The following is an 11375-nucleotide window of genomic DNA, read 5'->3' on the forward strand; positions in this document are numbered from 1 at the left end:
AAGATCATATAATTAGAAGCTTCATACATGTATTGTACGTAGTTGTAATTCTTAAAATGCCGCTTTTAAGCATTTTTTCCCCTTCTTTACACGGCTTAAGTTACAGCCGTGATCTGTAGCGGTACTGATACATGTACAGTCGGTGATCAAGGTCACTCGGTCGGAAAAGTTTTATTTAACAATCATTTAAATAATGAAATTTTGACACGTAGGCCCCTATTTTATGTTTTTTCTTTCATTTATTTTTTGGGCAAATTTTCGACCAATTAATTGCCACATTCTATAGGTAACATAAAGTTTTACAGTTCTATAAAATAGGCCTGCTTGGATTATTATAATTATTATAAAATAAACACTCGTGCCACTGTGAAATTGTTAGGGTAAAGAATTATGGCCACTCATTGGTATATTTAAGACTTCTGGGGCTCTGATCTGCATTTCAACCATTCTGAATCTGTTAAATCTACTATACTATCCTGAAGTACTAAACCTTAGAATGCACTTGATAATATATAAATAACACATGGGTTTGTGGGTAACAGTAAAAATATCATCCCAAGGAAAATACTGTTACCCGAGGGATGATATTTTTACTGTTACTCACAAACCCATGTGTTATTTTGTAACCCCAAACAAATACTGTAATCAATAATATTTATTTTTTAGGTGGAAAGAAAACAAAAAAAAATGTGACCAGATTTTTATACTGTTAAAAAGTACTATTACCATGTAACAGTACAAATGTCTTAGTTACATGGTACAATTGCTTTAACAGTAAGAATAACTCCCAGTGGCCTTTGGAAAATTAACATTACAAGAAAAGTGAAGGTATATACATAATAGCTTTTTATACATGTATGGTGTATCTTACTTGTACGATATGCAAGCCCAGATTATCACAAAGCAACGGTTTATTGTATCATAGTTTGGGGACCTTTCTGTTGAAAATATGTCAGGGTTAAATCGTATACATATACATGCACAGTGCGTTAACTGGAGTGCGGGTATTAGTTATCCGCACTCCAGAGCATGCCCATTGATTGGCTCATTTTTGCTGGGGTTTACATATTGTGATGGCAGAGAAAGGGAAAGCGACAGAAATATCATATTCAGATGTTCGTTCATTGGTTCATTTTTGCCGGGGTTTCATATTGTGACAACAGGGAACATGTTTTTATGTTTGACTATGATACAAAAGAGAAAGAACACCAAAACACTCGGTAATCTGATTAATACTCGGGGGCTACGCCCCCTCGTACAAAAAGATAACCTCGTGTTTCGGTGCTCTTTCTATTACTTATTATATAGCACTAGAACATGGACAATACATGTTAACTCGTCTTTTGTTTTGAGGAAACAAGTTTTTTATTGTTTTAGTAGAATCAATAAAAGGTAACTGTTATTCAGTCAATACACTTATCTTAAATAGATAGATTCTTTATTACCTCAATCATAGGAGAGCAGCATGCATTATACAAGAACATTAAGTACAAATACACATAAACAAAACACAGACAATGTTATGAAATGAATAAACACAAAGACATGATAAAAATCAGAATACAACATTATACAAGATTTTATAAGATAAGTATACTAGAAAAAAACAACTTGTGTTGTACACTACGACGGGTGAGACATATCAGGAAGAAATCACGTGTAAGACCCTTTAACATATTTTCACGTTATCATTTTATGAAATGTTTTAATAAGTGTGTCATATAGTTCCACAATTCACATCCATACAAAGCCTTAGGTAGTACGACTGAGTTATATATCTTAGATATGTTGAGGGATTGAGATCATAATGCCAAAGTCTACACCACTATTTGCTATACTCAAAAGTGTTCCTTGCAATTTACAGCTTGTATTGTAAATATTAATAAGATAAATGAGTACTTGTTTAAAGTTATTCCAAGATGTACATATTCGATACCCTCGCGTATTGTTTTTGTACCTATTGTCCACTTCCTGTGACAAATTGCTTTCTCGTATTCAATCTTTGGCTCATTGTAGACAACCACAGAACATTTAGAGGGATTGTACTCGAAACGCCATAATGATGAGATGCGATAGCAAATACTGATCATTTGATCTAAACCATGTTTTGAAAGAAAAACTAGGACCATGTCGTCTGCAACTGTAGGGCTACTCATTTATGTTTTATTTCTCATTAAACTTATTTTTATTTTTTTGGTTACAGTTTCTAAAAATACTAATTAATTGGCAATTAGTATAATATAATGATAGTGAATCAGTATTTTGCTAAAGGACCTTGAAATTCGGTCAATAACAGCAGTGCTTAAAGTCTGATTTTAAAAAGCAGAACATTCCATTCCTGTATAAAAAATAATATACTGTAGGGATGTCATTTTCTATTCTCATAATATCAAGGTCCTGTGTATGGAAGTCAAAATACTACTCTGTACCTTAATGATACATTACTGCACATTCAGTGCTACTTAATTTTCTTCAGTTGTTAAACATCTTACATGCTCCTTAAGCATTATAAAACATTATATAACACATTTCTAAAGAATAAAAAAAAATGCATAATGTGCCTTTACCTCGTTACTAATCTTGAGTTTTATGCATTTGAAATAATTATTGTACACTTGTCACTTAATATACCCCCGAAACGAAGTTTGGGGGGGGGGGGGGGGGGTATATAGGAGTCACTCGGTGGTCGGTCCAGCGGTCTGTTGCATTTTCTTTGTCCAGAGCATAACTTGAAGACTAATGATTGGAATTCAATACAACTTCATACAATGATCAAGCACATTGAGAGGAAGTGCAGTGCACAGGAACCATAACTCTATCTTGACTTATTACATAGTTATTGCCCTTTGTTACTTTAACTTGTCCGGAGCATAGCTTGAAAACTACTTGTTGGAATTCAAAACAACTTAATACAATTGTCAAGCACATTAAGAGGAAGTGCAGTGCACAAGAACCATAACTCTATCTTGGCTAATTACAGAGTTATTGCCCTTTGTTACTTTACCATAGCTTTCTTTTGTCCGGACCATAACTTAAAGACTAATGGTTGGAATTCAATATAACTTCATACAATGGTCAAGCGCATTGAGAGGAAGTGCAGTACACAAGAAACATAACTCCATCTTGACTAATTACAGAGTTATTTCCCTTTGTTACTTTCCTTGTTCAGAGCATAACTTGAAAACTACTGGTTGGAATTCAAAGCAACTTCATACAATGGTCAAGCACATTAAGAGAAAGTGCAGTGCACAAGAACCATAACCATATCTTGACTAATTACAGAGTTATTGCCCTTTGATACTTTTCCTTGTCTGGAGCATAACTTAAAAAGTACTGGTTGGAATTCAAAACAATTTCATACAATGGTCAAGCACATTAAGAGGAAGTGCAGTGAACAAGAACCATAACTCTGTCCAGAGTAATTATAGAGTTATTGCCAATTGTTACTTTTTCATTGCTTTTTTTCTGGTCCAGAGCATAACTTGAAAACTACTTGTTGGAATTCAATACAATTTCATACAATGCTCAAGTATATTAAGAGAAAGCGCAGTGCAAAGAAACTATAACTATTTCCTGACTCATCTAAGAGATTTTGCCCTTTTTTACTTTTTATTGTCCGGGCATAACTTGACAGTTAATGGTTGGAATTCAACGAAACTTCATACAATGGTCAAGGACAGTAAGATGAAGTGCAGTGCACAAGAACCATAACTCTATTTGGACAAATAACAGTTATTGCCCTTTGTTTCTTTTCCTTGTCATGAGCATGACTTGAAAACTACTAGTTGAAATTCAATACATCTTCATACAATCAGCAAGCATATAAAGAGGAAATGCAGTGGATAAGAACCATAACGCTATCTTGACTTATTACAGAGTTATTGCCCTTTGATACTTTTCCTTGTCCGGAGCATAACTTGAAAAGTACTGGTTGGAATTCAAAACAACTTCATACAATGGTCAAGCACAATAAGAGGAAGTGCAGTGAACAAGAACCCTAACTCTGTCAAGAGTAATTATAGAGTTATTGCCCTTTGTTACTTTTCAATTGCTCTTTTCTTGTCCAGAGCATAACTTGAAAACTACTTGTTGGAATTCAATATAATTTCACACAATGGTTAAGTATATTGAAAGGTAGCGCAGTGCATAGGAACCATAACTCGTTTTTGACTCATTTAAAAGTTTTTGCTCTTTGTTACTTTTTATTGTCCAGTGCATAACTTGAAAATTAATTGTTGGAATTCAATGAAACTCATACAATGGTCAAGGGCAGTGAGATGAAGTGAAATGCAGAAGAACCATAACTCTATTTGGACAAATTATAGTTATTGCCCTTTGTTACTTTTTTGTCCAGTGCATAACCTGATAACTAGTAGCTGGAATTAAATACAACTTCATACAATGGTCAATGGCAGTAAGAGGAAGTGCAGTGTACAATAACCATAACTTTATCTTCATATTTGTAGAGTTTTTGCCCTTTGTTCCTTTTCCTTGTCCGGTGCATATCTTAAAAACTAATGTTTAGAATTCAATGTAACTTCATACAATGGTGAAGCGCAATGAGAGGAAGTGCAGTGCCCAAGAAGCGTATTTTTTCTGGACTTATTACAGAGTAATTCAATAAAACTTCATCAATGGTCAACCACATTAAAAGGAAATGCAACATAAAAGAACCACAACTATCTTAAATTTCCCACAACCATAACTCTATTTCAATTATTTTGCAAGGTATTTTGTAACTAGTATTTTCCTCATTTCCGAAGCAGTCTTTCATGGGGTATTAATCACATTTAGTGACAGTTCTAGTTATTTTTCATGTCTCCCTAATCTTTAAATTTTAATCAGTTTTCCTTATCCTTGGAAATTGGTCTGAAAGTTTGTTTTGATGATTGCTATGTCACGTTCAAATATGGGTCACCTGGGGGCAAAATCTAGGTCACACTGCTAAAATATGGATAATCCTTGTTAACACTTGTGGTCACATTTTTGACTTACCTGTCATATAACTTGGTCTGAGAATGCTTGTCTTGGTAATTGTTCGGATTAGTTCGATGGGTCAGGTGAGCGATCTAGGGCCATCTTGGCCCTCTTGTTTTACACTTAACATACGGCGCAGAAATTTCGTACATGATATGTCTTCTTTCTTTTTTCCTTAACATATTTTGTGTAAGCACAAATACTTTCTTTAAACTTGAAATATCTTCATTGCATTTTGAAAAATGTAATTGCCACTTGACCTAATATTATGATCAAGTCATCATTGTGAACTATATGTTTCTAAACGTCTAGAATTAACGACGACTCATCTTGATGTAATATTTTCACCCAGTATTTAATCATATTAATCTTACGAATAACGGACATAGGTATTCTAGCTAGTTCTCCGTAGAGTGCATTTAAGTTTGTAGATTTTTAGCTCACCTGAGCTAGCTAAGGGAGAGCTTTTAGGATCGTTGAATGTCCGTCGTCTGTCGTCTGTCGTCCGTCGTCCGTCCACACTTGTTCGTTAACACTTTATCGGTCACATTTTTGACTCAATCATCATCAAACTTGGTCAGGATGCTTATCTAGGTAAAAGCTCGGATGAGTTCGAACATGGGGGCCTCCGTGGCCGAGTGGTTAAGGTCGCTGACTTGAGATCACAGATCCCTCACCGCTGTAGGTTCGATCCTTAATCGGGTCTAAATCTTTCATTTAAGGAAGCCATCCAGCTGGCTAACGGAAGGTCGGTGGTTCTACCCAGGTGCCCGCTCGTGCCTGAAATAATGCCCGGAGGGGCACCTGGGGTCTTCCCCCACCAATAAAGTTGGAAAAAAATCGACGAAAAATCTCGGCGGGACGCTCTAGGATGGCCCGACTTGAGTGTACGGTCGCCCATATGGGCTTTCCGGCGGCGACCTTAAATAAAACGCATTAAAAAAAAGGGGTTCGAACATGGGTCATATCGGATGAAAAACTAGGTCAAAGGAGCTAAAAATAGAAAAACCTTGTTAACACTCTAGCGGTCACATTTTTGACTCAATCATCATCAAACTTTGTCAGGATGCTTATCTAGGTAAAAGCAAGGATGAGTCCGAACATATGTCACCTCGGATGAAAAACTAGGTCACAGGAGCTAAAAATAGACAAGAGGGCCATGAAAGCCCTTGATCGCTCGCCTGACCCATCGAACTCATCTGAACAATAACCTAGACAAGCATTCTGACCAAGTTTCATGACAGGTGAGTCAAAAATGTGATTACTAGAGTGTTAACAAGGATTATCCATATTTTAGCAGCGTGACCTAGTTTTTTAACCTGATGACCCATATTCGAACTTGACCTCGAAATCATCAAAACAAACTTTCAGACCAATTTCAAGGATACTTGGATCAAAACAGTAGCCACTAGAGTGTTAACAAGATTTTGCTATTTTTAGCTCCGGTAACCTAGTTTTTCATGCGAGATGACCCATGTTCGAACTTATCCGAGAAATTACCTAGACAAGCATCCTGACCAAGTTTGATGATATTTGAGTCAAAAATGTGACCACTAGAGTGTAAACCAGGTTTTTCCATATTTGGGCGGTGTGATCTAGTTTTTCATCCGAGATGACCCATGTTCAAACTTGACCTAGAAATCATCAAAACAAACATCAGCCCAATTTACAGGATATTTGGATCAAAACAGTAGCCACTAGTGTTAATAAGATTTTTTTCTATTTTTAGCTCAGGTGACCTAGTTTTTCATCCGAGATGACCCATGTTCGAACTCATCCGAGCAGTGACCTAGACAAGCATCCTGACCAAGTTAATGATAATTGAGTCAAAAATGTGACCACTAGAATGTTAACAAGGTTTTTCCATATTTGGGCTGTGTGACCTAGTTTTTGACCCTAGGAGACCCATATTCAATCTTGACCTAGGTCAGGTTCGAATATGTGTCACCTGGGTTCCAGATGATTGCTCGGATGAGTTTGAATATGGGTCATCTTGTATGAAAAACTAGGTCAAAGGAACTAAAATTTCGTACTTGTTTTAAGCCGATGTTCCTATCTTTCAAGTAAAAATGATATAAATATAAATGGACTCCGATAAGGTCGAAGAAAGCTTTGAATATTTGATGATTGCTTCAACAAAAATTTTGGAAAACAGATAAGTGAAAGTGATTTTGCGCAAGGACATCTGGAGTCTTTAAAGTGAAGTGGCACACTCTATTTCTGAGCCTTATTATAAATGTGTGTGTATCTCAAAATCGGCTGCAAAAAGATGAGAAATTGTCATTGATTAAAAAAGGTCCGTCCCAAGGATGGTCGTATTTAGGACAGACAGCTGTTTACAAGCAGGGAAACATTCGTTTACATAAAAGTTATGCTCAAAGAATTTTCGTTATATCTTTGTAGTGCCTCTTATCTTTACCGGAAAAGAGTCATTGGAAGGAACAGAAAAAGTGTTTAAGTTAATGTAAACACTTGTATCATTCTACTTTGTCTTCGAGTACAGTCCTTGTCAAACTGTCTCTCTTAATAGACTGTCAAACGTTTGAATAATAATGTTAAATCAGTATTTAGAGGAGAGCAAGTGGTAATGAGCATGTTATGGGCAAACATGTATTTAAGTATTCTCTTCTTTTTTCATGTTTTTTTCTTCTCTTTTGTTTTAAGAGATTGTGTTTACTGATCTCATGGTCCTATTGTATAACCAAAACTATTAGAAAGCATGAAAGGAAAAAGAAATTTTAATTGCAAAAAAAGCAATCTTTTTATTACTTTATAGCGGTTTCAAAAAGATCGATTGATAATTCAACTTTTAAAAAGTTTATTCCTTAAATTACAATTACAGATCAACAATAAAAGTAAGATAAAGATACATATACAGACAGACAAAATTGTAAACAATCTAGAATTTTACAATTTTGATTCAAGTTATTACCATCCTAATGCATTACCTCCGCTTTGAAGAGTATTCAAATAGGCTAGAACTACTGTTAACTACATTGAAAATGAGGGCCGTGGGTTCAATCTCCAGAAGGGTCAACTTTTTTTTCTTTATTTTTTTCTTTTAACATTATTTATGTATCTCTCATGTCCCATTTGGAAAGAAAAAAGTGTTTAATTTTGATTTTTTAATTTATATAGGTATTTATTGGCTAAATTATGCTAAATCTATTAATAAATATGGTACCTGATATTTTCAAAGTGTAATAAAATCAAAACTAGACGCTAAAAGTACTTTATATTTTACAAGATCAACCAATAGACTTCTTTAAAAATTTAGGAAACTTTGAAAACAGGCACTCATTTAGGTAAATTATAAGGATTTTTTAAATTAGGCTCCCTAAGTAGGAAAAATGGTCAGACACGTGGTAAAAATGGGTGGGGTAGGGTAACATTTTTATACTTCATAAATTTTAAGTAGAAACCATAATTTTGCTTATGTGGATTGTTAGCTGAATGGTACTATTTGTTTCTTGGAAAACATTTTTCATTAGAATGTTATTGCAGATTATCTAAAGGCTCCTCCTTTCTAAAAAGGGCCCTCATAACATCCTATCTTGAGTTCAGAAAAGTGGCCATAACTTGATTTCCGTACGGCAATTTGTTTAAGTTGCATACAGGTGTACTTTAAGGTATATATCTGACCTATGATGTCAATTTTTTAGTTCCTTATAGTGCCCATTAGGGGGGTAATACCTTAAACGGACTGATATTTACAAAATAGTTTACATTCAACATGGCTTTCAGCACGGATTAATTCAATGAATCACATCGTGGTCGTGCAATGAGTTGGAAAGTTACATATGTGTCGGCTCTTGTTTTACTGGGTGCTTTCAGTAAAACACTCACACATAAAGTAAAATGTAGTCATTAACTTACCGACGATAGCAAAATATTACTCGAAGATCATTTTTGCACCATTTCTGGGACGAATGCTCCGCCGCTTCTGCGAAGACTATGACCAGTGTGACAATTTAAGATGTCATATACTCGGAGTCGCCTGTAACCTAAAACTATCATTTACAGTAAACGAATAGTACAGCAATTAATATCCCCCACTCAATTTTATATAAATCAGGTCAAGATTTTCAACACATTCAAGCCTCTATAAGTAACAATTAAGTTAATACGCCCTGAAAGTGTTTCCTGTTGTAAGGTCAATATATCAAGTGTCGTTTGATTAGATGAAAAAAAATTGGAAACTCCTAATGTTCCTTCAAATTCTCTTTCTTATACGTAATATAAGACTGAGCGAGTGTTTTGTCAGGTTTGCAAGGTTACCCCAAAAATTAGTCAACACAGTTTTTACTTAAGGTAAACCATGGGTAATGACTTTTCTTCACATTGAAGGGTAATAAAATAGGTTAGTACATTGAAATTGAGAGGCGTGAGTTCAAACCCCAGAAGAAGCAACTTTTCTTTCTTTCTTTCTTTTTCTTTTTAACATCAATAATGTTTCTCTCAGATCCCTTATGAAAGAAATAAATGTTTGATTTTAATTATATAATTATTGTAGGTATTTATTTGATGTTAAATAATGCAAAGTTCAATAAAAAATTGATAACAGATAATTTCAAAGTTAAGTAAAATAAACATTACACTGTAAAAGTATTTTATACTTTTAAAAAACATTTAGAAAAGCTTTGAAAACAGCCCATAATTGTGTTAAATTTTAGGGATATTTTGAATACGGATTTTTATATAGGGAAATGGTCAAATTAGTGTTTAAAGTGCGTGGGGGTAAGGTAACATATTTATACATATGAAAGACATTTTGGTTAGAAACAATCATTTTGCACGTGTAATTTGTTACCTGAATGTTGTTTCTTAAGAATGAGCAATAGGTAAACATTTTTCATAATGACGATATTTTTTATTATCTAGAGTGTCCTCGTTTAAATTTTGCATACACTCAGGTGACCTTTAAGACATATAACTGTCCTATGTTGTCAATTTTACAGGTTCCTTATAGTGCCCATTACCCATGGTCTACCTTAATTTTTTACGCTATAAAAAGGAGTCATATCTTGAATTCGCTGAGAACCTTCATCATTGCGTTGAAACTTTTTATTTTTTATTATTTTTGTTTAGTGATTGTTTTTGAATAAAAGATGAAATGCACAATATATTTTGAAGGACATTTAAAGAATCATAATTAAATACGTTGGCCACAAAAATTGGCGAAACTATGTCTACAACCATATGAGTTATGTACACTGAGTGTCTCAGCAAATTCAAAACCAAGACTTTCACAACAAATTGACAAATAAAAAATGTTAAATATTGACAAAATAAAATATACACTTAGATAATATATAGTCAAGAAATATATTATCGTTAAAGGTCAAATATGCCATAAAAATGCTTTTATTTCTCAAAGTTTTTTTTAATATTTTTGTGTGTTCTGTTAAAGTTTCTATATAGAGGATATTTGTTTGTTTGTGTGTAAGATGAAATTTTATTTCATCGAGTGGGCTTTTAAAACAGCATTATCACGCAAAAGATAAACTGTCATTGCAGTCATTCAGATGATAATTTGTCAAGCTTGATTGCCCCCATATATTATTAAACATTAAGACCATGTTATCAGGGGGGTTGAACGTATAGCGGTGCGATACTTTTTTAAGCTAAGTGAAATGTTGCGATACGGAATAATGACTGAGGAAAGTGACAAATAATGTGGTTAAGAACCATATTGCTTCAACTATTTGTTGTATGTTAATATTTTTGTTCGAATAACATAGTGCATCCTGAGCGGAAGATATGTAGGTACATGATGGTCAAAATGAAAGAATCTATTTCATTGTTAGGAGAAAGTTAGTAAGGTATTTTCTACTTCAAATGTCACCGGAAATCTGACATACCTATGAAACGAATACAAAAACAGATGTTATGGAACAGATATTTGATTAGTCATAACAACAACATGTTTAATATAAATAGCAAAACAAAAGACGCGAACGGTTTTAACTATCTATTTCGCGTATATCCACAATATTTCCGTATTTCTTACTGTACGCATGATTACTGGTCCGATAAACTGACTGTACGCATATAATTTGGTTCCTTACGATGCGTTTTCGTGATCGACTGATTAATATCTGTTCTCTACGCATTGGTACATGTAATTTGTTACTGGTATAGTGAGAAGCAGTTTCCTTTAGTAAAAAGATTAAATATGTCATAATTAAGTTATGCGCATGGTCATAGCATTCGAAAATGGATTTAAGGAAGAACAGTTTTAATACCATTTACTGAAACAGTAAAATTTAGAAGACTACCTAAATCGACATGTGTTTTAGTTTCAGTAAAATAGTTGTTGTGTGCGTGTGTGTGAAAAGATATCTTAGTTCTAGGCACAACTTCATACTGAAGATTGTGGAATGCGAAAGACATGCCCA

The sequence above is a fragment of the Ruditapes philippinarum genome, unplaced genomic scaffold (assembly GCF_026571515.1).
Source record: "Ruditapes philippinarum isolate M1 unplaced genomic scaffold, ASM2657151v2 ctg981_1_1_1_1, whole genome shotgun sequence".
In the NCBI taxonomy this organism is placed as follows: Eukaryota; Metazoa; Mollusca; class Bivalvia; order Venerida; family Veneridae; genus Ruditapes; species Ruditapes philippinarum.